Source organism: Protopterus annectens, chromosome 2.part1 (genome assembly GCF_019279795.1).
Source record: "Protopterus annectens isolate FY-2018-M chromosome 2.part1, PAN1.0, whole genome shotgun sequence".
Classification (NCBI taxonomy): Eukaryota; Metazoa; Chordata; order Ceratodontiformes; family Protopteridae; genus Protopterus; species Protopterus annectens.
Window position 1 is genome coordinate 453,609,843 of NC_056729.1, and position 27,934 is coordinate 453,637,776.

Below are 27,934 nucleotides of genomic sequence, written 5' to 3' on the forward strand. Positions count from 1 at the left end.
CAACTATATACGTGAACTGTGTTTTACCTACAGTATATACCTCTTACCTGGTATACCTGTGGAGGTATTGTTTGTTAACACTACCTGACTGTTTCTACGCATATTCCCAGATTCCAGGTTGATGTTATGCACATACCCCTCAATCTCTTATTGCACACACTCTGGGCAAGGCTTGACAACATGCAGGTGAAACAGGGACATATTTTGACAATTGCCCTCATAAACCTTTGGTGAGTTGCTACAATGACAGGTTTGTTTTCATATATATTTTCTGAATATTTACAGGTCTGACAGTCAGTTATATGTCATTAAATGCTGCCTAAATGTCAGAGATCATCACACTGATTTGCCAGGGGGACAGGGTAACAGGCAGCGGATATGGGCCAATTATCTGGACATTCTGAACAAATCTGTACAGTTGAAGGGTATGATTGTGCATACAGCTTACTACCACTCCCAGGATTTGAACCATGGCTGTGGCTGCTAAAATTAAAACAGTGTACATCACAGTTGAGTGTGCTATTTAGATATTGCTGTGTATCTCTTCACTGATTTCTGTCTATCAGTCTCCCATGGTTTTACAATCTGACCTTGTAATTACAACATTCTTATACGGGGATTCCTAGACAGTCTTATTACGTAGCTCATTGTGGATGACAGTGATGAGTAACACCTTATTATTCACTGAAACTGCAGCACTAACACTGCTATACAATACCAGACTAAACGGTACCAGTCCAGGATTTCAATCTTTTATTTTTAGACATAGTTACAGTTTTCGTATCTGACAGACCTGTGGGTGGAATGTTTGTTAACACTACCTGAATGTTGCCACGCATATTACCAGATTCCACGTTATTATTATGCACATACTTCTCACTCTGTTACTGCACACACACTGGTCATAGCTTCACAACATGGGGGTAGAGATGGGACGTACTTTGCATATTATTCTCATAACATCTTGTTGAGTTGCTAGAGTGACAGGTTTGTTCTTATAGATATATTTCTGATGGTTATGATGTCTGACAATCAGTTGTATGTCATTATTTGCTGCCTAAACTTCTGGGATCATCACACTGATTTTCCAGGGGGACAGGGTGACAGGCAGGAAATGTAAGCCAATTATCTGAACTTTCTGACAAAATCTGTACATTTGAGGGATATGATTCTGCATACAGCTTACTACCACTCCCAGGATTCGAACCATGGCTGTGTGTGCTAAAAATACAACAGTTTACGTCTCAGTTGAGTGTGCTATTTGGATTATGTTGTGTATCTTTTCACTGTTTTCTGTCTAAGTCTCCCTCGGTTGTACAATATGACCTTGTGATTACAACAGTCTTATACAGACATTCCTACACATTTTATTTATGTAGCACAGTGTGGGTAACAATGCTTGATACAACAGTACTATTAAGAGAATGCAACACTATATTACCATATGATACCAGAGTAAACACAAGCAGTCCAGGAGTTAAACCTTTATTGCCAAGCTGTTACCCTTTTATTTACCTACAACCTATAGGATAGTCTTCCTGTCATGTTGTCTGGTTTATTCAGTACATCCCATACACAATACAGGTTTATACTGGCAGTTAACTTTCTACTACTTTTAGATTTATTTCTTATGACAGTACATGCAAACTTATTACTAACTTGCCTTGTGACGCAGCCTCTGCAGCCTATACTCATGGGTTTCCTGATTCAAAGCCCAGTCTGCTGCCACTGTCAGACATTAGAGGAATATTTAGCCATACCTATCCATAATGTACATGAGCTGGCAATTATTAAACCGGTAGTAGAATAAGTACTTTGGACATCACCCTGCCTAGCTTCTTGGATCCACTGATCTAAGAGCTCCCTCTTCCTCTGTTTCAAGTCGGCATAGTGATGCCTGACCTGCTCACCAGTTTGAGGGATGCCAGTGGAGCTGGAGAAGTCATGGGCGAGACGGTCCCAGAATTCCATTTTATATTGGGAACCCTGGTACTGGCCGTTCAGCAGTCTCTCTTAATGCTCTTTTGCCAGGAGTCTTGCCATGACTTTGGACTCCTGGATGCCCCGGCGCTGCAGTCGGAAGTACAATCCTTCTCCGGCACCAGCCATTGTGCCTATACGAGGAAGCTGCAACCAGTTATGAGATGTATTCCCGCCCATGGGGTTTAAAAGGGGCTGATTTCCTGCACTTTGCCATGATTGGACAGATTTGAAAATGCTAAGCTATGGGCAAACCTGCTTACCTAAGGATGGCATTGCTTAAAGCGGTATACCAATGAGCAAATCGATTTAGTTGGGCTACGCATGCTTACACCTAATAAGCAGAGGTGTGCAATGCTTAGCGTTGCTTTTTTAAAAATTTGCACACTATTTGCTGTTTGGCATTGATGTAGCATTCATTACATGTTATATGTTTGTTTAGTATCCATGATTCATGTGTACATACACTGCATGGGGTACTTGTATTTATTGGGGGATTTCACCATTTATTACAATGACATCTCACTTCTGGACTTAATGCAGTACTCCAGTTCACATATATATGTTATGTAGTAGGTTATACAACATTAAACTGTTTATAGATTCCTTTCACATGTAAATTGTGATTTGGGATCTGTTTGGGTATACTTCAGTTTTATGTACAGCTGTGATGGCTTACTGGTTAACTGCTGTGACTATAGTGTACAGGGTCCTGGGTTCACGACCTGCAAGGACTGTTTATTTTGTTGCTGGGCAGAACAGGGGCTGCTGGATACAGAGTGATTAAGGCACTTTTAAGCAGTTATAAGTGGGTTTGCACAGGTTTGCGCGATGGTAAGCAATGCTGACGTCCGGTTAAATATGCTTGCAGAGAGTTAGCTTCAGAATTGCTTAACCTGTGTGCACATTGCTTACCCCCATGCAAACAGGATTAAACCCACTTACTACTGCTTAAAAGTGCTTACTCCCTCTTGCCCCCACACTAATTTAGAAATAAATGAAACCTTGGTCTTGGGAAAGTGGTAGATTTGGACACTTTATACATATTTTACACTATTTGCTGTATAGCATGGATTCATCATTCATTATACATTATAACTTTGTTTAGTATCCCTGATTCATGTGCACGTATACTGTATGGGGCACTTGTGTTTATCTGTAGATTTCACCACATTATTACAATGACACCTCACATCTGCACTTAATGCAATACTCCACTTCACAAATATATTTTATTTAGTAGGTTATACAGCAAAAAAATGTTCATGAATTGCTTTCACATGGAAAGTGGAATTTACTACAGTGAGGATCAAACCGGGAATGACTACTCACAAAGCGAATGCTCTGACCACTACACTATTGCAGTACTGCTTCAACTGAATGTATCTTGCCATTTATCTTCTTGTGCTATTTAAGCTACAGTATGCGTAGCTAAGTAATGGGCAAACCCGCACAGCTACGGTTAAATTTAATCTGTTTGATAAAAAAAGAAATCTAGTGTTATTTTCTGTAGGAGAGGACTCTGCATGCATCTGCAAATTTGGCAGACATCCTAGCAACCCCCATACCTCTCAAACTCCTCATACAAAATATCTGGACAAAGCTTGGCAAAATGAGGTACAACTAGGGACATAGTTTAAATATTGCTCTTATAAACTTAAGTTAGTTGCTAGAGTAACAGGATTTGTTTTAATATAACTTTTCTGAAGGATTTGGAGTTTGAAACTCAAATGTATGGCATTATTTAATGACTTCAATCCTGAGATAATTCCAGTGATTTGCCAGGACAAATGAGGTACAGGCCAAAAGTATGAGCAAAAAATCTGGACATTCTGCGAAGATCTGTACAGTTGAGAGGTATGCAACCCCCTATGAGCGTTCTCGCTCATTGTTATTGCCGAATGGCAATTCTTGAGTGCAGGGGCATGTATATTGTGAGAGCTCTGCTCTCAGATGCACCCCCTGCATTTGTCCATGCTCCATGTCTGTTTAGGAGGAGAGGCAGCATGCCTTCATAACTATGCATGACGCACTGCCATGCTGCTCATAAACGGTCGTTTCCATGCAGGAGTAAGCTATTCCTGCACAGAACCTTACAGAATCCCGGGCCTAGATACATTTTGGAGAAGTATTTATGAAGACCCTGTAGAACATAACAAAGATGCTAAATGGGTAGAAGTAAAATAAAGAATAAGAAGTTCAAATCTACAGGATATGAAATGGGATGAAGTAACAGCCAGAGAGATTGAAACAAAGTTGAGAAAAGCTCCTAATTAGAAAATCCCAGGCCCAGATGCAGTACCTAACTTCTGGTTAAAAGTACTAACCTCTTGCATGAAGATTTAGCCATGAGTAAGAACTGTTTATGTATGCACCCTGAACAGACACCAACCTGGCTAACAACAGGAAAAACAATGTTCCTACGTAAGACTGAACCTGCAAGCTACCCTAAAAATTAGAGACCAATAACCTGCCTTCCAATGACGTATAAACTATACACTAAAATTGATGCCGACAGAGTTTATAGTCATTTAGAAGAAAACTCAATTATGGCAGTATAATAAAATGACAATAAAATAGTCATATAGAACAAAGGATCATTTGTTGTTTAATAAAGTCATAGTGGAGAACTGCAAAAAGGGGAAGAATCTAAGTGCAACATGGAGTGACTATAAAAAAAGCATTTGATAGTATCCCACATTCATGGATAAAAGAGTGCTTAAAATGTATAAGATATACCCTACACTGATCGACTACATTACAGTGACCATGAAACTGTGCAGACCACTTTGCAGTTAAGCCATGATAAAGGACAAATTATTATTCCAGGGATAAAAATTTAAAGGGGAATATTCCAGGGTTACTCTCTCTCACCACTGTCATTCTGTCTTGCCCTTAACCCATTTAGCTGTCTACTTAACAGCTTAGGCCATGGCTATAATTTGGCTCCTACAAAATAACAAAATGTAAAGACTTCTCATCTTCTCTTTGTTGATGATTTAAAACTGTATAGCTCATCAGATGAGGAACTGAAAGCACAACTGCAAGGTGTCAAAACATTTTCAGATGATATACGAATGTCATTTAGTCTTGTTAAATGTGTAAAAGCAACCTTTGGAGCATCAAAACTGCAACACCACGAAAATATCAGTTTGGGACAAGAATATGATATAAAAGAACATGAGCAAGAGGGAGTGTATAAATATTTGGGAATTGATGAAGGATCAACAATAAAACATGAACAAATGTGAATAAAACTTAGTAAGGAATACTATAGAAGATTTCAATTAATCCTGAAAACAGCATTGACATCTAGGAACAAAATTCAAGCTATAAACCAATTTTCTCTTCCAGTCCTAGCTTACAGTTTTGGTGTGATTGACTGGCCCCAAAACATGTTGGATAGATTAGACAGGAAAACAAGAAGGATGCTTCATGCTCACCATACGAGTTATAAAAATCACTGCATACCAAGAATACATATTTTCCATTCCGAACGAGGTATGAGCCTCTTTGAAATTGATTACATAGCTAGATGCAATCATGGGACTGCACACATATCTGCTGACCTCACAAGACCCAAATGTAGTGAAAGTACCTAACACTTTAGTCATAGGTGACTCTATAGTCTGGCACACTGATGTCCCTCTCACCAGGTTGAACAAGGAGAAAATTACAGTCAGCTGCCTGTCGGGTGCCAGGATCCACCACATAACGTATGCACTCAAGTCACTCCACAACAAGTACAAATATGACTCTGTCATTGTCCATGTTGGAGTGAATGACTTGAGACGTACCTCCCTGGACTACATGAAAAGAGACATAGAAGAGCTCTCCGATCATGTGGCCCAGGCAGATATGACCCTAGCCCTGAGTAGCATCCTGCCTTCACCCAGAATGATACCACAATATAAGGACAAAATGATTGACTTTAACAATTGGCTAAGCTTCTGGTGTCATTCAAAGGGGATCCAGTATCTGTCTGCCTGGGATGACATGATTGACAGACCACGATGCTTTGCCAGAGATGGTCAGCACCTGTCGCCCCTGGGATTCAGGTTACTGGATAAGGCTCTTGCCACCCCTATAGTGAATTTTTTAGGCAAAGTTCAAAGGACAAAACCACCACCGTAACAGGTACAAGCATGCAAAATCTGAAGGTAATACTACTTAATGCTAGAAGTCTAAACCTCAAAATGCACTCTCTCGAGGCACTCCTAAAAATGGAGAACATCAATATCTGTGCAGTAACTGAGACCTGGTTCAAGGCTCCAGAGAGCACCCCTGAAATACCAGGCTACAACACTTACTACACTTTTTGGCCACCAAACCAGGACCGAAACATTAAAGGTGGAGGAGTGTCAATATTCACACCACCAGGCTAGTTGCCCAACACAATGCATCTAAAATTCTCCAGGTGCAACTAACACTTGGTAAGACTGCAATCCAAATTGTAGCTTGCTACAGATCCCCCACCAAACCCCAAGATTCACACTACACCTTTCTAAACATACTGGCAAATATTAAGATAGAACCAAACACCCTAATACTGGGTGATTTTAACTACCCTGCCATTAACTGGGAAAACTACTCATGTACCAACACCTTTGCCCAATGGTTCTTGGAATTCATAAATTCCAACGCCCTGGATCAACTAATCCATAGTCCCACCAGGGGCTCCAATATCCTAGACCTGGTTATTACCAACATGGGAAATCGATGCTCCACACCTTTGGTCACCCCCTTGTTGGTCAGGTTTGACCATAAGCTAATCACCCTTAACATCCACATCCCACCCCCATCTCCCAGTAAGGAAACCTCCATAAAAAACTTCTCCAAAGCCAACTTCATGCTACTCAAGTCGGAAGTGACAAACTTCATGACACCCATGCAGACGGGAACTGAAAGTTCAACTGCTGAATCCTACACTAAGGCACTGTATGAGCACATCCACTCATGCATGAATCGTGCCATCCCAAATAGAACCAAAATGCTCTCATCCAACAAAAGGAAGCCAATCTGGTGGCCCCCTGCCATAAACAAACTTTACAACAAAAGGAAGAAACTGTTGCAGAAAAGAGGAAAATCCCAGGAAGCAAATAACTCCCTTACCAGCCTCAGTAAGAAACTGAGATCCCTCATCAAATCCCCCAAAGCTAGTTATGAAAATAAAATTTCCAAAGATTCCAAAGACAACCACAAGGCATTCTATAACTATGTCAAGAATCTAAATGGCAATTCTCAGATCTGCTCTGAGCTAAAACAGAATGGCATTGAATATACTGATCCCAAGGATATTGCCAATATCCTGGCAGATCTATTCAGTGCCAACTTCACCCCCCTATCACCCCATAAATGGACCATCTCAATACTGGAAGATTGCCAAATTCTGGTAATAACGACCACACAGGTAAAAAATGCACTCGCCGAAGCTAAGAATACAGCATCCATGGGACCAGATGACATCGCGGGCTGTGTACTACATGAACTACAGTATGAACTGGCACCTCACCTAAGTGTCATGTTTAATCATAGCCTCACCTCAGGTTTCATGCCCACTGAGTGGCGCAGAGCTACAGTTACCCCACTCCACAAGGGGGGATCCACCTTGGATCCCGGAAACTTCCGTACCATCAGTCTGACAAGCCTTATTTGCAAGGCCATGGAGCGTATTATCATGGAATATATAAACAAAGACATTGGCAACCTTCAAACACTGGACCCCACCCAGTTTGGGTTCATGAAGGGCCGATCTTGTCTCCTGAACCTGAATGACTTCTTCGAATCAATCTCCAGAGCCATGGACAAGGGTAAGGTGGTCCACACCGCCTATCTATACCTTGCCAAGGCCTTTGACACCATCCCCCACTCTGGAATCATAGATAAACTTACTAGGCTGGGCATTAATCCCTACGTCACCCAATGGGTTGCTAACTGGCGTACTGATAGAACCCACACTGTAAAAGTAGCCGACTCCAAATCCAGCTCCAGACAAGTGACAAGTGGAGTACCTCAGGGTTTAGTCCTGGGACCGCTCTTGTTTGGCATCTACTTCTCTGAAGTACAGGCCAACACTAAGGGACTCTGGCTAACAAAGTTTGCAGATGACTGCAAAATGGGAGCCATTATTGAATCCCCAAATGATGTGGATACTCTACCAAAAGACCTTACATAAACAGATGCTTGGTGCCAGAGCCATGGGCTCAAGCTCAATGCCAAGAAATGTATAGTTATCCCCTTTGGGAAAAAACATGCATCTATGAATTACCATATAGGTGGCAGTACACTAAACACCGAAAGTGTGATAAGAGACTTAGGGACACAGGTGTACAGTGGTCTCACCTTCGATAACCACATCGCCACAACAGTCAGGAAATCCTTCTATGTGGCACACCTCATCACTAAGGGCTTTTCATCCAGAAAAAAGGAGGTCATTGTCCTACTGGACTCATCCCTCATTAAACCCATTATAGAATACAACTCCCCATTTGGTATGTACCTCTCAAGACATCTGCAACAACTGGAAAGGCCGCAGAAATACCTCACTAAAAAAATCACAGGCCTAAAGCAGATGCCCTGTGCTGAACGCCTTAAAAATCTCCAACTATACTCTGTCGCATATCGTCTACTCAGAGGTGATCTCTGCTCAACATACAAGGCCATGTCAAACCCAGACATGCTACATGTAAAGAAATCCCAATCCTTCAGAGCCACACGCTCCAGGGATCTAAACCTTGTCATCACAATAAACAAAACATGCTGGAGGGATAGGTTCCTGACCCAGAGACTCCCCAGACTGTGGAATAGATTGCCCATACATGTCAAGCAGAGTGCCTGTCTGGCCCTCTTCAAAAGGAACCTTGACGATTGGATGGGAGAAAGGAAATTCACCCCAGGGATCACGTCAGTCACCCTGCTAGACAGGGGTCCAGGGAAGTAAATAGTGTGGGAAGAAATAGCCAGGGAATTGTTATGGCTGGGCTTGTATAGGCCCTAGGGCTGATAGCCTAGTACCAACCTATGAACCTAAGTTTTGAAACATGAGGAGAATAAATCTAAGATGACTTCCCTGCTTAGTCTAGCAGAAGCATATTGGCATCAAGCAGGAATGGAAAACAACCCAGAAGTAAATAAAAATCAGGCAGCAACTGAATGTGCCAAAAAAACAAAAGAAAGAATGTAAGGTGAAGGACCAAATGAGAAGGCAAGAAATATGGAAAATGCATAAACATAGTTGTATGTATAGAAAACTTCTGGAGAAACCTCATGTTGATCAGGATCGAATGCAGGAATGGGTAAGGAGAGGCAAATTTAAACCAAGAGATGAAAGATTAATATTCGTGGCTGAAGATAGTGGGCTACGTACATGTTGGTTTCAAAGTCCATTGAACATGTGGGAGAAACAGACAAATGCAGGTTTTGTACAACAGAATTGGAAACAGTTGCACACCTCATTGCTGGTTGTGACATACTAATGGCAGAAGGACTGTATACTGAAAGGCATAATAATATGGCAAGACTGTTGCACTGGGGAGTGTGCAAACATGGTATTGAAGTAGGTGAAAAACGCTGGAAACATGAGCCACAAAGCATCATAGAAAATGTCTACATCACATGGGATCACCCATTACTACCAGTTCAAAAGACAGATGCTAGAAAACCGGATATAATGGTCCTTGAAAAGAAGATTGAAATCACCACACCCAGTGACTACAGTGTCTTGCATAAAGAGATACACAAAGTTATAAAATATCAGGATTTGCAGGCAAAAATGAGAGCAATGTGGAAGAAAGATACCCAGACAGTTCCAATAGTAGTAGGAGCAATGGGTCTACATTCATATTTAGATATGTTACCAATACACGTAACTCTGTACGAATTGCAGGAGCTATTACTGGGCACATTGCAGGTGCTGCGAAGAGCACTTCTGGCTGGCATCAGAGATTGAAACAATACTAATTTCATGAACTTTAATCGTCTTTGGCTTAGGAATGGGGTCTATTCCCTTCATGGTATTAGAAACCCAAAAGATTTGGAAAAAGTAAAAATGGGAATGTTTAGTCAAATAAAAAAATAAAAAAATGCAGAAGTAAGTATTCTGCAGAGGGGCAAGAATCCCTGCTAATTAAATATACCAACTATGAGATTGCACATCAGTGGTAAAGACACTTCCTTAATCCCGTTGTTTTCTGATCTCACACAGAACCACTGCCACTCCAGTGATGCAATGGGAACCGTCTAAATTAGTGAACTTTCCCATTTTGACAATGGCAGCAGTTTGATAAAAGCATGTTGACCTATATTTTGTGTGTGTATGTGTGTGTGTGCATGTTTGCATGTATGTATCTATCTACATTATATATATATATATATATATATATATATATATATATATATATATATATATATATATATAGATTCACTTCATAACACTGAAAGCTCAAAACACTGAAACTTCAAAATCTTGAAAACTCAAAACACTGAAAACACATATCATACATATACTGAGTTTAAACAACATAAATCATAGCACTTTCCACCAAGTGTAAGCAGGGGGGGCAAGCCCCCCTGCACCCCCACACCCCCTGCTACTTAAATATATCAACTCCAAAATTGCACTTAGTGTAGTGAAGTGCAATCTTAGAGTTGATATATATATATATTTCAAGTAGCAGGGGGGTGTACGGGGTGCAGGGGGGCTTTCCCCCTTGCTTACACTTGGTGGAAAGTGATATGATTTATGTTGTTTAAACTCAGTATATGTATGATATGTGTTTTCAGTGTCTTGAAGTTTCAGTGTTTTGGTCTTCTATATTATGAAGTTTTCTCATTTTCAGTGTTTTGAGTTTTCAGTGTTATGAAGTGAATCTATCTATATATATATATATATATATATATATATATATATATATATATATATATATAAAATCTACACACACACACACACACACACACACACACACACACACACACACACACTCACTCACTATACTTACACTCAGAGAAACTCTACAGCTCCCAGACGATATACTGCATGTCTTTGTAGGTTGGGAGAACCTGGAGTGCCTGGAGAAAGCTGAAGTGAACACATGGAGGACATGCAGCCTCTACACAGAAGGAAGCCCAGCTGATAACTGAACTGGAGAACCTCTTGTAAGGTGAATTCATACCAATAAAAATTAAAAATGCAATGCTGCAATGGAATCTGACCTCAGTCTGACTAACCCTACTGTTAAATGGTTCTATAGCTACCTTACCAATAGGCTTCTGTCTGTCAAGTGGATTTCCTCCTCCTCACCATTCCTCCCTGTCCAAGTGGATGTACCCCAGGGCTCCATTCTAGGACCCCTTCTTTTCAGCCTATTCACAAGCTATCTCTACACCTCCTGCCCTCACTCCTCCCTCATTCAGTTTGCTGATGATGCCACACTAATGCCCACTGCGATCTCACTCACCTACAAACTTAACCCAAAACTCCTTCAAATCAGTTGAACTATGGTTAACTAATAACCAACACTTACTCAATCCTAATAAAACTAAATTCATCCTGTTCCTCCCAAAATCCCTCAGCCATCAGAAATCTACTTTTACTATCACATCTCTTAGTAACACAGCAATTAAGGTTGAAACTCACACAAAGCTCTTTGGTGTCATTATCGATGACCAATTAAAATTTGATTTGCACATCCAAAGCTATATAAAAAAACACACCAAAAACTAGACTTACTACATAAGAATAAACAATTCCCATCTAAAGACTTTAGACTTTCTCTTGCCTATAACTACCTCCTCCCCAGTCTACTGCGTGCATCTCCCATCTTAACCAACCTGCAAATTTCACCCAAACCCAAGCTAAAACTCACTTATAACAAAATTTCCAGGTTTTCTGACAACCAACCCTGTCACTCACAGCACTGCCTCTCTCTCTCTTAGACTTGCATTGGCTAGAATTCTCCCACCAACTACTGCTTACCCAATTGCTCCCTACTCACTCCATTCTTAACAAACCCTCTTACTGCCCCTCTCTCATCCCTCCTCATCTACTGTACTCCCAAGCAAACGCTTGGCTCAGACCAAGGGTATTGGCCAACTTGTTTATGGCTACATGATTGCCCTTGCCTGGAACAAACTTCTACTAGTATCAGAGCCATAACAACCAGTAACATTAAAAAAAAAAAACACTTGACAATCTTTTCACTTCCTAGGTTTGTTCCTGTGAGAGCCCCACATAACTCCCCTTGTTCCATCACTCTTCCTACCTATGATTATCTTAACCCCCTGGCCCCTCCCCATCTCCTTGTTCCTCTCGTACTCACTCCTTCTTACTCACTCCTTCTTACTCACTAGTATATTGCCTACTATGTTTCCTCCCCCCCCTCTCTGTTTCCTACCCATACTGTTACATATTATTTGTTCTTGTTCTCCCTCTCCCTTGACTCTCCCTCTTTTGTCCTACTGTGTTTATATTTCTTGACCTCCCCTTTCTTTATCTTAATAGCTTGTCTCACTATATTACTGGAAGCCATGTGTGATTCTACTTTTTACCCCTAGCAAGTTATATTTTCAGATTTTCTTACTTTCCAGTTTTAATTCTAACAAATTATATTAAAATTTTGTTTACTATACTTGTGATTTATTCTCAACTGTGTATGCCTTTTACCAGAAACTCATATTATTAATTTCTACTGTATGTTAATATGTCTGTATGGAGCTTTTCTACCCGGGCTTCCACTGATAATGGGCTTGAGCTCATTCAGACTAACCCAGTTAACAAATGTCAAATAAAACTGTATTGTAATAAACAGCATGTAGTGAATGTCAGCAATATTGTTTTATACATACATATATTTGTATATCACATACTTCTATAGACACACACATATATGTGCCTATTGATAAATGATGCATGGATAGAGTCACCTAATGAGTACACAGAGAACACAAATACATCCCATGACAGCTCCAGCACTTGCAGGTGACAAATGCATCTTTTTATTCTACTGTTAACTAAGTCGTGGTGAAATAAAACACAGTAAATATATATTGCTCACCTCTAAGTGCTGTTTTTTTTCCTGTTGTTCTTATATGCACATGCATACCTGTATATGTATGTGAGGAGAAGACTGCAGTAAACTTGGAGAAAGTTAACTACCTTTCAAGAGGGGAAAATATATAAAAAGTACACTAGCTGTACTGAAGTTGTAAATGTTTAAAAGATAAAAGTGGAATTGAGGTGTTGTGCTTACATTTTTCAGTGAGGTGTAAAAAGTAAAGCAAAATGTCTGAAGTCCTCTACAGCTGCATTTGCTACTGTGGGAGTGTATTACAATTTAAGTCTTGCTTCTTTATTGACTGTGCATATGTATGTAGTATTGCAGAGACTGTTTATTGGAGGTTGCTGGACTTGATCACATAATGATTTTTTGATTTCCAGTTTGAATTTTGGCTTCATGAATCTTAATCGTTCCCCCCTTTGGATATGTAAGAATAAAAACAGGAAGTGCATCTTCTAAAATTTATGTTAAATTATTTATTTATTGACATTTGTTAACCAGGTTGGTCCTGTTGGGTTTGTGGCCCATTTTCAGTGGAGACCCAAGGAAAAAAGCTCCATTAAGCACACAGTTTACAGAAAAAGATCTTTACATGACAAGAAAAGAAAAATCTAATCTAATTGATAAAAATACAACAAAGTGATACAAAAAAACATACAATGTGAGGGTAAATAATTTACAGAAGTAACAATATATTTACATATTTACAAGAAAAGTTTAATCATCAGGAAAAAGGTATCAGAGAATAGAAAATCTCTGTGGTAGAAGCATACAAGTTGTATGTGGGGTAGATTAAGGAGGGGTGGTGAAAGTTTAGGTTGAGGCTTGGGAGGGACAGATTTTAGTGTTAAGTTAAAGACACATTAAATGAATAAAATGGCTGTCTGACAGTCCTACTGAAAATATGGAGTTCATCTTATAAAATTAAATTAATGCCACAAGAGATTCTGTTTTGGGGATATACACTATCCATTAATCCCAGTCAGTTAACGCTAACTCCTGGAAGGCACCCTTGTGATTGAGCTGCTGCCTGTAAGGACTCTAAACATTCCATTTTGCACTAAAAACTCAAAAATAAGGTATAGTATATCTATACAGATGCGTTAGGGATTGCTTCTGACTAACCTTATTTTATTTATTTAATATTTGTTTACTGGGTAAGTCAAACTGGGACAGAGACCATTTTTAGAGAAGGCCCAGGAAGAAATGCTCCAGACACGTCTTTGGAATGTGGGAAGAAACTGGAGCACCTGCAGGAAACCCACGCAAATGCAGGGAGGAGATGTAAACTCCCCACAGAAGGCACCACAGCTGAGAATCGAACCAGAGAACCTCATGCTGTGAAGTGACGATGTTAACCACTGTGCAGCCCACCTGAAACAGTATACCTTAAAGCTTGTGAGGGAAGTAATTGTTGGTGGAAAGTCAGCATTTACCTGACTATTCTGAAAATATTTTATGTGCGCCTAAAGGTTAAATATAAGTTAACAAAATCGGTATTAAAAGGTACTGGACTTGATCTGTGGTGGATGAAATCCTAGGGATCCAGTGATTACAGCTCTGGTCTGTAGCTTGGTGGTATAGGATTTGGCTATTCCCCAAGATATCAGTGCACATTCACAGTATGCCTTTAATACCAATTGCCTTTTGCAAACCTCATACTGCACATTCAGATACTGATATGGCAGGGGTGCAGGAAATGGAAATGATAGTCCATGTTTAACAATATGTATGTATGTATTCATTTTTTATAGTTCTCTTAGTCTCTTGTGGCAGTTTACTCCCTGTAGTCCCTACTCCCACTTATCACTGTTGTCACTAACAGCCTACACAACAAATATTTGCAGCTTGTATTGTGATCAGTTATCCTCCTGTCTGCTAATTTACATGGCTACCAGTTGAGATCATCTTCCAGGTCCTATCAGTTAGTTCATTTCCAGAAATGCTAAAATGACGGCATGTTTTTGGGCTAAGTTACATTTGAAATGGGTATGTTTCTTAGTTTTTTTAGAACAAGTTGTTGTGTAAGAATGTTGCCTGCCTACATTTGCAAAATTTGCATTTACATTTTGTATTGTGTATTATAGCAATAACTCATGCCTGGGTGCGGGTAATGCTGGATTTACCCACGGTTGGTGTGGTTTGGTCATGAGGGTGAAGCCTAAGTGGCCAAACAAAGCCAACTGTGGGTAAATCCAGCATTACCCACACCCAGAAGTGGGTTATTGCTATTATACAATGACATTATTTAAGAAAAAAAAATTACTTTTCTTAAATAATTGCATTGTATAATGCCTCTTTGCTGCCCTTCCACAGCTGTCTGGTATTCTCCGGCAGTTCTGATGTACTGCGCGTTCGTATGCCTACGCAGTACATTAGAGCTGTGGGCAAAAGCAACGGAGAAAGCAAGATCTCCGTTGCTTTTTACAAACTGTTTCGCTATGTTAAATGGGTTTAACATAGCGAGACAGCTTTAAAAAAAGCAAGGGAGAATCTCCAGTACTTTTTTTAAAGCTGTCTTGCTATGTTAAACCCATTTAACATAACAAGACAGTTTTGAAAAAAAGCAACGGAGAAAGCAAGATCTCTGTTGCTTTTTTACAAACAGTCTCGCTATGTTAAAGGAGTTTAACATAGCGAGACAGTGTGAAGCAATGGAGGTGTTGCGTTCTCCGTTGCTGTAAAAAAAAGAGTTATAGTAATGGAAAAGGTCCGGCCGACCGGACGTTTTTCCATTACTATAGCTCTGATTTACAATGTGCACGCTGACCAATCAGCGTGCACGTTTTTGAATATTAATGGGGGGGGTCGTTGTATAATTGTATTTTCTGTATACATTTTATAGATTTCTGTTATTCAAGCCTAGTGTTAAATAACAATATGAAAACAGTCATCCCCTGAAGTTATTTTTCAGTTTGTATTCTGTTAGATTCCATCGTGTATTTGTCATGAAATAGCAAATCCAGTGGTTCAAAATAATGCATTGTATAGTACTCTTGCATTCATAGTGACAGGATAAGAATATTTTTCTAAATACTTCATAAATGCAGTGTTTCAAATCTTAAGTATAATTCCATCAAAAGGTTTATGCACTGACTTTGTTCAACAAATTTTATTATAAAAATACAGTGATAATATTTTTGATATAAACAACTATTTACTTTGACATTACATTTGCACAGACCTACTGTATGTTACCTTGTGAGTCACAGCAGCTAAACCCAAATTCTTTAAATTTGTTTCAAGAGACAGCTCGCATTATTGTATTTCTGTGGCACAGGAGACTGCAAAAGATTGTCAGGGAGTTTGGCAGAGGCAATCACTGTATTAGAAATGTCTGTAAGAACAAGGATTGCCTTGTATGATCTTAGCCACGCTTGTCAGGTTTCTTCAGTTAGCAACATTTAAGTGTACTGTTTGAACCGTGCCTCTGTAAAACTGACAAAAGTAAGGTTATTCAGAAATGATGAATGCACAACGAAGCTAGTGAGTCTTTGTAAATTATGGACTACTTTTGTGACAAGTGCATATTGTACATTCACTTTGTCATTAAACAACTAAAAAAGACATTGTTTGACACACACAGTCCACTATGTAGTAAACTCATTATCAGAAAATATTTCAATGTCATTAATGGAAGAACCAAAGTATTTTTTTCAGGGATTATAAAAGCTAGCTAGCCAAAATATATTTATTTTTTGTTAACATGGTGTGGTAGTGTAAATTCTACTTTTTCATCTATTTATTTATTTGCATTTCTTTATTACTGGGCCATGCGGAGTCCATTTTCAGTGGTAGCATATAGGAGAAATGCTCCAAAGTGCAATACTTCAATAAAATGTATAGCTTCAAATGGCGGTTACATTCTATTAGTATCATAACAATTTGAATACATAATACATTGTTTATTATTTGGTTATAGAGGGCATTTAAACATTACACCATAGCCTAAGAGAGACTCAGTAAAGTTGGAAATATAATAAACCCTTGAATTTGGCTAAAAAAAATCAATATCCTACCAAGAGAGCCAATGTGATAAAAGCTTTGTGTCACATAACAAACGTAATTAGGATATGCTGATAGGTATTGCAGGCTGGTTTCCCTGTGATCAGAGCATAGTAAAACAGTTTTTTTTTTTGTTTTTTTTTTTTTTATTTAATGAGAGAAGGTATTATACTGTTAGTGTTAAAATCCTGAGTAACCTGGAGGTGTTGGGCAATGAAAGAGCCAGTTGTTGTTTTAAAAAGTTTGTGGTTTGGATTTGAATTCTTAAATGCATTTAAGTTGGATAACTGAGGTGGGAGTACTGCATTAATATTCAGAAGCATGTGGGGCATAGTTGTGAGAGAAATATTATGGTACTTTTTAATGCTTATAAAGTAAATGTATATTAGTTCAGAAAGGATGCCCCAAGCTGGTTCAATGCAGAGGCAAGCTTTTATCATCAGTGGCTCTTACTGAGTTGGAGAGAGAGAGACTCCTTTATTAGCTGATCACAGCAGAAAGCTACAGCACCTAACATTATTTTTAGTTGATTTTCTAGTATTTCTGCCTTGTACATACTAGTATATGGGACTGATACAGCATGTAGATATGGTGGTTGCATGTGTCTTGCTCATGGAGGGTGCATTCTTATACGTCATCATACATTTACCTAATGTTCATTGCATGCATGTACTACATGATAGATGGAGTAGTTACCTCATGTTTTATGCATGCACCTCATGGATGCAGAAAAATACTGTTACCTATTAAAGCAGCCAGACTGATAATATTATTAAGGCTGAAGTTATAATGTTGCAAGACTTGAATATTGACCAATTTATTCTCTATTCATTTGACCTCAAGGTCAAACTGTTACCTTCCTCCAAGGAAAAGCATGTCAGCTTCAGTTTTGTGAACCACATAGTAATATGCTCACTGTAACGCCTGAGGGCAGCTAGTGCCCAATACAGTCACTGATTCATTTCTTTGTCTTTGTAATTTTTCTTTCATGGTTTCTGCAAGACCTAGCCATGCCAAAAACACAAGGAAGTTTTCTTGATATGATTTTGCAGTATCAGTTGCATGCAATGGATAATCTACACTTAGCTGCTTCCCTTGACTGACATTGCCTGAAGTATGTCTAGTGAGCATTTATTTCCATACTATATTGCGTACCGGAGTTCCACTGTGGCAACCCCTAACCGGGAAAAGCCGAAAGAAACAAACAAAATTGCTACAAATTAGACAGCTGCGGTGGTGGTGCTGCAGTAGCGTTGTCACCGCACAGTAAGACGTTGTCCTGTTCGATTCTCAGCTAGATCATCTTCTGTGTGGAGACGTGCGTGAATGGGTGTACCTTCGTTGAAGGTTGTGCATCAGAGCTGGCAACTCAGCATGTAAAAATCTACTGCCAATCATTAGCAGACCGGAGTTCCTTGTGGCGACCCCTAACCAGGAAAAGCCGAAAGACACAAAATTGCTACAAATTAGACAACAGGCTGCAAGGAAAAGGAAAGAAAATACAAATGGGAGACTCTACAAATCAGAAAATGCATGAAAGAATAATGATTTGGCCTGGAGGCATTTCAGATGGAGAATCAGTGCATCAGACATGCCACACTCTGGAAATGTCCCAGCTTGGTAGCCTGATTTACAAATACAAAACAGTGTGAGCCTAACAACAGAAATGAATGAATAAATTAAATACAAATAAATGGCATGAAATTACTCTTTAGTCGGAAACATTTCAGAAGGCCCTTCACCAACTCCTGAATGGATACTGTTTAAATTTTTAGCACACAGGTATTAGTTTTGTAGATGAACCCTGACAAGAAGAGAGGAATCCACTGACTATATTGCCTTTCTTTTCTCTGGATCTTCATCCTCATCCTCCTCATGTCAACGTCCAGTCCTCCACTACTTCTCAATGTGAGTATCCTTACCCCGGTTATGCCTCTAATGAAACGGTGAGTGTAAGATTAAGGAGTATCACCCTAGAAGAAGGGAAGGGTGGCCCTCCATCTGCTTATACTATCTCTACTCATGTGCAGGTCACAGAAAAAGGCTTGCCCTCATCAACAAGTTACTTATTGGAGATGCAGGATCTAGACAGTTTAAAAAAAAAAAAAAAAAAAGAAGCTGCTACTGTTCATACAGAAAGTTAATTGGAAATTGTACACTTACTAGTTCATTGCTCTTCTAAACCCGTAGGCTAAATTAATTGAAAAACAAGTCCACAAACCATTAACTATGTAGCTCAAACAAGATGGTCATTGCTGTGGTACCCATTGTTACTTCCACACAGCTTATGGAAGAAGAATAGCCCTAATCAGAGGCACTTATACCTGGCTTATAGAATGTTCAAAAGGTACTGTTCATTCCAAAGACATATAATATTATGTAAGTGCAAGTTTTTTTTTTTTTGTTTTGTTTTTTTATATACTTGACCTAGTACTTTTCAGCTTAGCAAGATTATGTTACTGTCTGATTACTGGTGGTCTATGTTTACCTGATTTCCTATCTTTTATTTTGTCATATTGATTTTTCTAATGAATTAGAGCATACTTTTTATGAAATGGCATCAGCAGGGATATACTTTCTATCAGTGAAAGTACGATCCACTGAATTCCACTTATCTGAACACAATCCACCGAAACCCCACATAAATGAAACAACAGACTAACAAAATCCTTTCCCAGGGAAAGGAACCACTTGACCACCATGGTGACCTGAGCCGTCTCACCGTGTAGTGCAATCTCGGAGTTGGTATAGTTAAGTGGGGGGGGGGGTGGATGAAGCCCCCCACTTTGGTGAGCTAGGTTGTTTTCCAGATTGTTTAGTTTGCATGGTGGTCAAGTGGTTCCTTTCCCTGGGAAAGGATTTTGGCAGTCCATTGTTTTGTTTATGTGGGGTTTTGGTGGATTGTGTTCAGATGTGTACTTAATAACATGTGTCTTAATGTGTCAGGATTCTCTGCATTTCCTTGTATAGCTTTTCATACCCATACTGGAATGATTGATTTATGCTTTGTAAATTGCCACATAACAGGTGATTTACCTGAAGCTTATTAGAGGTTTTTCTACAACTTACTTAAGCTCTCTATTCTGCTACAGGTTACCAAATTCAAATATGGGACTGCAGAAAAGCACCATCTTTATGTATACCTGAGCATTTCATTATTTATTAGCAATAGTATTGACTCGCTGTCTTCCCTGTAGACTCTAGTTTTAACTTCCTTTATAATTTACCCACATAGCTAATTGTAATGCCTTTAGTAGTAGTTATTTTTTCTACTATTTTTAACTTTGCTTTGTTTTACTTTATTTAACCTCAGTATCATTTCATCCGCAGATATGATTAATGCAGGTTTCTAGTTTGGACACATTTTGAGTTTATTAGTTAGTATTCTGATCATTTTCTTTGAAATATACGCAGTTTATGAAGGTGACCTTTCTGTGGCCATTCACTCATTTCAGTCCCATGATAGCATGCTGCGTACAATTACTGCATATCACATTTTACGTAGTACTGCGTATTACATATGGAAATTCTGTAGTGACATAAAGCTGGAATTGGCCAAACTAGTTCACTGGTCTGCTGCCTGCGTGCTGTTGTATGATCCACATCAGGGTATGAAATCATCTCTCTGGGATATAACAGGGTTTGGGTACATGCTCATAGTCGCTGTGTGTACCACATTCTAGGATAGTCACTGGACCTTTTTTTCAGGAACTGATGTCTAATGTGAAGTTACTCAACAGCACACAGCTTTAAACCACTATTAGCTTTAAACCAGTATTAGGAACAGAATTGCACATAAAGAGAGACGGAGGCCACAAATCAAGGACAGTTTTTAAATATTGGTGCTAATAATTTAGAAAAATGGCAGAATAACTAGTCATTACTTTAACATACAGTTTCTGAGGTAAATAAGTCTAGCATTAATAATTATCACTCTAACTGAATCTGACACCTTTACTCAAACAGAATAAAAAAATCATTGATTTTAAGTGGGGCAGTTGCAAAGTTTTCAGTCAAACTACAGACATTCCTGAATTGCAGGCTGGCCTACAGGTGCATTGTTTCATTTTAGTTAAGCATATCAACTTAGCATTTATAACTGAAACTTGGCACTGGATGAAAATTTTGCTTTCTGTCTTGCATCTTTCATTCTAAATGGAGTTTCTTTTGACCATTAACCCCCAACCCCCCCAAGAGTGGATGCTGTCATCATGTACATTACGACCCACTTTAGATCCATACTTGGCACTGTTCAGGTATTTTGTGGCTTGACTGATTTTTTGGAATGTATCCTCCGAAGAAGAAATACTTTGCAGATACCTTCTGATCAACAGTCTACAATATAGTTTCAATGCAAGAATTTGTGGATTTCCTCATGAAATCTGTCTTGAATCATCCAAATTTGTTTAATTATGGGGCGTTTCAAAATACGTGATAACGACTGTAAAGTGGCCCTTGTTGAAGAGTTTCTTTAAACTATAGAAAGATTTGGCTATATTCAGGTAATTTCCTAATCTGCGGTTAAGAATGGCCACTTGTTGGACTTTTTTTTTTTTTTTTTTTTTTTTTTTTTTTTACAGAGTTTGATATGGCTGCATCAGATTTGGTGGTGGAACAGCCAGGCTTTTGTTAAACCACTGCCTGATCAGTTTCACCCAACTCCTTAATGTTCCAATACAGGTATTTATTGAAAACATCACATGCTTATATTGCGTCACTACTTTTGGGATTGCACTGTAGATAATACTTCAGTTCTTGGGGTTGCTTACAATAAGACCACTAATAATGAGGTAGTTAATTTCTCCAGTTTTCATGCTGGACCATTATTACCTGGGTCATTAGAGCACTGGTGCCGTCAAGGAATCTATTTCTGTCACCGTTGAAGACTTAGAAAAACAACCAAGAAGGAAAGTTTCAAAAAAAACACCAAACTGATCCATAAAAAGGCTTTATTTTGATCTTGGTGCCTTAAGTTGAATAACTTGAGGAGCTAAGATTGAAATAAAACTTGTGTCTTTGATGTCTTAGCTGAATGTTGGAATTTGAAAAATCACTGAAGGAGTACAGGTGTACCTGATGTCAAGCTTAAGCTTTATTGGCTCCAGTGTTGGCAAGCACCTCTTATAATAAGGCATTATTATTACTATTGAGTGAAATGTCCATGACATGCTGTGCAGTCCTGCTCTATGATGGTCCAGAAGGCTTTTCAGCCTCAGATTCTGAGGGAGCTGCTGGATTTTTTTATCTGCAAGATCATTTGCATTAGATTCAAGACTTTTCAGATTGTCTTCAATGGGTGTTGTAGTGAGTTTGTACAAAAACCTCCTGAATAACTTGGGTAGAGTTTCATTATATTGGCTGTTAGGGGGCCGTGAGTTTGATTGTGGTTATTGCCCGATCACTTGTGGATTAGACCCTAAGTACAGATTTAATAAAATCAGTAATTCCCTGTCCAGTGATTTGTTTGTGAACCCCTTTTTAAGAATGGGTATTTTTCTCATCTATATTAAAATACATGCTTGGTATGTTTGCCGTTAAAAAAAAAATCTTTGCATCTGCCCCAGCTGGGAAAATAACACACAATCTTTTGCATCCTGTGTGCTGGTATTATAGACTAGGTAATTTATATCTGACTGATATCTGCTTGTTGCCTCCTAGGCCCATATTAGTCTAGGGTCAAGAACCACCATAGCACTAGCATTCTCTTTGTTAGCATAGTAAATGTATTCTTGCAGTGAGAGAGCGGCAGTTATCTCATCTTGTTCTCCATGATCTCTTTCAAGCCTAAACTGTTCATCTTAAATGCTCTCTGCTATCACTCTTATAGGTCCATAGGTGTTTACAAGGCTAATGACCACAAGGACCTTTTTAAACCTAGTCATGCATCCCAAATCTCTGAAAAGTTCTTGTAATCTTGATATGTGTAGGCAAGGGCTTGGGAGGTGAAACATTTACAAGCAGGGGCCTGGAAGATGAACCAGTTACAGGCTACCTATGTCCATTAGAGAGACAGGTAACAAATCAGGTATGAATTTCCTGTTCTCCATCCAATTGTTCAAGTTACACTTGAATTGGGTTAGAGAGGAACTCTGCTTCACATGGATTAAATGGTCTCTCGGATACATTCCTGTCTCTCCAGCAGGTCCTGTTTATATCACAGGCAAGGTTTAAGACTGTAGAATGGGTAATTCTGGTACTGTTTGTTTTGCGGATATGTAGGAGGTCCATCAGAATGGGATATGACAATACCTTGTATGCCAGGCATAGATCTCCTCTCAACAGCTGTAGGAGACAGAATACAGGGATAGGGCCTTGAGACTTACTGCATAACACGTTACTTACGCCCTGTATTCTTTTAGTGAGGAACCTCTGTAGACATTCCAGTTTTGGATATGCCTGATTAGGTACATACCAAAGGGGACATTGTACTTGACGATGGGTCTAGTAAATGCCAGATATAGTGGAACAATGACTTTCTTGGACTAGATGCCATACTTCTGTTTATAGGTTGCACAACATAGAATGATTTCCTCACTACTGTAAACACATGATGGTCAAAGGCTAGATTATTATCTATGTGTGTCCCCAAGTCCCTGACTACTATGTCAACTCTTAGGAGTGTGTTGTCAATATGGTAGTTACCAGGGGTGGATGACTTCCCAAAGGATACTGTTATTCATTTCTTGGTATTTAGTTTTAGTCCATGGCTCTGACACCTGTTGTTTGTCTGTGTCAGCTCTTCCTGGAGAACATTTGTGTCAGTGGATGATTTAATTACAGCTCCTAATTTGCAATCATCTGCAAATTTAGTCATCCAGAGGCCACTGACATTGGTATTGACTTCAGAGAAGTAAATGCCAAAAAGGAGCAGTCCCAGGACTGGTCCCTGAGGGACTGTGCTTGTGACTGACCTCTTTGTAGCATTGGACTCCTCAATTCTAACTTCCTGGGTCCTGTCTGTGAGCAAGCTTGCTATCCGCCAGGTGACAAAAGGGTTTATACCTAACCTCTTAAGTTTGTCAACAATGCCTGAGTGGGGGATTGCGTCAAATGCCTTGGCCAGGTGAAGGTAGGCAGTGTGAACCATTTTACCCTCATTCATTGGTTTGTTGACCTTCTCAAAGAGATCCACCAGGTTCATTAGGCATGACCTGCCCTTGATGAAACCAAATTGGGTTGGATCCAGTGTCTGTAGGTTTTCTATGTCATTACTGATCATTCCCATGCATATGAGACTAGTGAGACTTATGGGTCTGTAGTTTCCAGGGTCTGTAGATGGTCCACTTTAATGTTCATCTTTGCAAGCACTATGAAACCTTTGCTAATATAGTCTGTTACCTTCCTTTTAATATCAGGCAACCTCTTTATGTGTGCCCTCACCTTTCTTTAGTAACATCTCTAATATTTTACATTTTCTCTTGTGCTTTTCTAGCAACTTCATTTGTGTTCTCACACTTTTTCCCTTATCTTCCTTATATTTCAGTCTACTACCTCACTTTTTCACTTTCTTCATCTTGTATTATCCACCTTTCCTGCACATTCTTAATTATGTGGTGTCTTTTTTTTAAGTTACTGGCATACTGCACCAGTTTCTGAAGGTATTTGATTAGACCTTTTATGTTGTCATCTTGCATAGCATAATGTTTCCACAATTACTACTTAGCTACGTTGTCTCCTGCTTGAGGCTGTATTGGCTTATGGCATAACCTTTCTTGGGCTTTTGCGGGTATGCTTTGCGAAATGCTGCATGCTGTCCAGCTTTTAATATTTATTTGCACCTGTTTAATAATCAAGGTGTTTGCAAAAAGTGGGTCTTAGAGGTCCAGGGCCCTTACTCTCATTAAAAATAAATGTGTACATACATCGGCAAGTACATACTGGTATCCCATTGTGGCTTTGCTACCACTTTCCTCAAAGAGTTTTCTTCTTATCTTTTGCTTTCATAAGGAATAGAACTTTCTCAGGACACATTCTGTGATACAAGGTTCCACATGGCACTGTCTTGTCTTTATTATTCACGATGTATAGATTTTATCTTGGAGAGAGAATTAGGAGGAAGTTTTGGTGTACCATTGTTATCCTAGTGATAATCAACTGTATTTTAATTTCCTCTTGGGGTACTGGCCACCCTCTTCTCCCTTAAGGACTGTGTGGGTGGCATCATTCACTAGATGCCTGCTAGTCAAATAAAGCTCAGCCGTTGTAAGACAGAAGCTTTGGCGGTACATGTGACTGTCCGATCTTTCACTGCTTCCCATCTTTAGCATTCCATCTAAATGAAGTTGGTTGGAATTTGAGCCTAAAGTGTGGAATCGAGTATTAGCCCCGACAATGGTCTGATGTTTTGGGAACAAGTGTCAGTAAAACATCTAACCTTTAGATTGTTACCTGGATCAAGCACTTTATCCTGGTTGAGAATCTTTCTAAGATTACTCATGTCTTATCAGCATACATTTGTATGTGTTTATATTCACATTTTTTTTGTTTGAAGAACTATTTTATATAGCACAAAAATGTGTATATGACATGACTCATTTTTAGTTTGTTCCATTAAATCTTTCCTGGTGTGACAAATGTGCGGCATCTCCCTCTTTGAATTCCTCAAACAGAACTGTCATATTGTTATTCTGGGGATTTGTGAGTCTGTGTTGATTTGCCTGATGTTCTTCAGCTTCTTAGCTAATAATTACTATAGAGTAAAACCAGGCAGTTGAAGTGTAGGGCCTGTACTTTAAAACATGTAAAATGCGCTATTGAAATGACATTTTATGAGCTTGAAGTTTCAGAAATATAAACCACTTCAAAAATGCACATTTCTGTCAAGTTTATCAACAATTCATAAACACTAATAGTACTTATCACATTACTTTGAACCATTATTTTTAGATGCAATTCATATTGTGCTCAAAAATTTCACTTAGTCAAAAAAGATTTCAGTTAGTCAGTCCATAGTAACAATGTCAGAGTAATAAAGAGGTTATTCTCTTCTGCTCTAAAGTTCATGTCAGCAAGTCTTTCTGCAGTTTTAGAAAACACAAATACACACACACACACACACACACACACACACACACACACACACACACACACACACACACACACACACACACACACAGTCTAGTACAAAACATGTTACAAAGAAGGCTAGGAAAGGCTGGCTGCTAAAGCATGACAGGCTAAGTGTACTAACTGTGCACTGTGGTCCATGTAGGCAAACGTCAGAATGCCAGTGCAGTTATGGTCAGTGCAAGCCCTTTCCAGTTTATTCATTTGCAATTTGTCTTCATTAGAAGGAGTGCTGTCAACAATATGACTTTCTCTAATTTAGCGGAGGGTTATTAAAGTGTGTTTAGAAGAAAACTACCTTGCTGAATATCCATATTAGTCCACCATCATGGTCAATGCATTTACATTTCAGGACAGTAGGCTTCTGACCATAAAATGCCAGGTAGTCTAGTGGACTATTTTGTATTTTGCTCAGCTGAGCCATTTTACCATCCACTCACAAGAAGGAAATACTCTAGATTCATGACAGTCTGATGTCTATTGGTAATGTGTTCAGTTTCTTGCTAAGTTGTTTTCAATCCTTTGGCCTGTATCACCTACAAATGAGGCTAGGTGAGAGCTATCTTCCCTTGTTCATTTCAGTAAAGCCTTTGTACAGCTGTTGTACTACATATGACACCAGCTCTGAAGGTATAGTTGCACTCATACCAAGACTTTCATGTGTGTCCAGTTTATGTCTGCAGTTGTCATGAAAATTCAGTGATGCATGGTTGACACTGATCCACTGTGGTGTGTCCATATACCTTAACCAGCATCAGATCTTGTCTCTCTTGTATGCTCCAGCTATGCTGCAAGCTAAGATATGTGCAATACCGTCATATGGCCATGTCAGTGGTGCGACAGGTGGCGTACTCTCCTTTGGTGATGGATTGCTGACACTGTAGTGCAGTATAAGGGATTGCACTGGAGTGCAATGCAATATAATGGGAATGGTGCTGTCCAGAGTGGATCTTCCCTTGAATGAGACATTAAACCAAGGTCTCATCTGCTTGAGTTTAGGGTACCTCTGTTGTTTGTAAAAGATTCCATGGCACCTATCAAAAAGAGTAAGGCAAGTTCTCTCATGTCCTAGCCAAGTTTCTCCTAGTAGTAAAAATGCTACTACAGGTCTCCCACTGAAGAGAGACCACTACCATAGTGGGACTAACCCAGTCAACAAAGGAGAAATAAACAGAAATAAATAAATAAAATCAATGAGGGTTTAATTCACTTTTGGTTGCTCATTTGCATTAGAAGGAATGGATGTTTTTGTACTGTTTGACAGACTGGCATTCTATCAGTTATAGAACACTCAAATCTGTGAAATGCTTCATTCTATAGTTCCAAGCAACTCATTTAACCAAACACTGTTCCTAGGTCACCCATGAAAATAAGTCCTTGTGCCTAGCGGGCTTACCAAATTAAATAACTTACTTCTATCATTTGAGTAAAGGACATTGAGTGGTGTCCTAACTAGAACTTGTACAAGTGAAAATGTATCAGTTTGTGTGTGTGATCTTTCATGGATGAACCAATACCATATGCAAGCAATACTTCATCAGAGTGTGGGTAGTAATGGGCGTTACTAGACTGCCCAGAGACATTCTGACCTTTCATGTTTTTGATGGAAAGTGTTATCGGTCTTCTATTGCCCACCACTACTTCTACTGGAATTTATTAATGCAGCTAGAAAATGAAGTGTCTGAGGAAACAAATTTTTAAATGTTGATCCCTGTTATATTTGTATGTATTTATTTTATTGTAAAATACTTTGCCTTGTGTATCTAAAAAATGCATATTTCAAAAGTGTTATGTGGCCTGTTTCGCTATCTCCCTTCTATAGAAGCAAG

General features: G+C 39.1%; 1 protein-coding gene across 1 annotated transcript in view; it reads left to right on the forward strand.

Moving 5' to 3' along the window:
- DCLK2 (doublecortin like kinase 2) overlaps window positions 1-27,934 on the forward strand; it is a 1,465,027-nt gene that overhangs the window by 198,944 nt on the left and 1,238,149 nt on the right. The window lies entirely within an intron of this gene.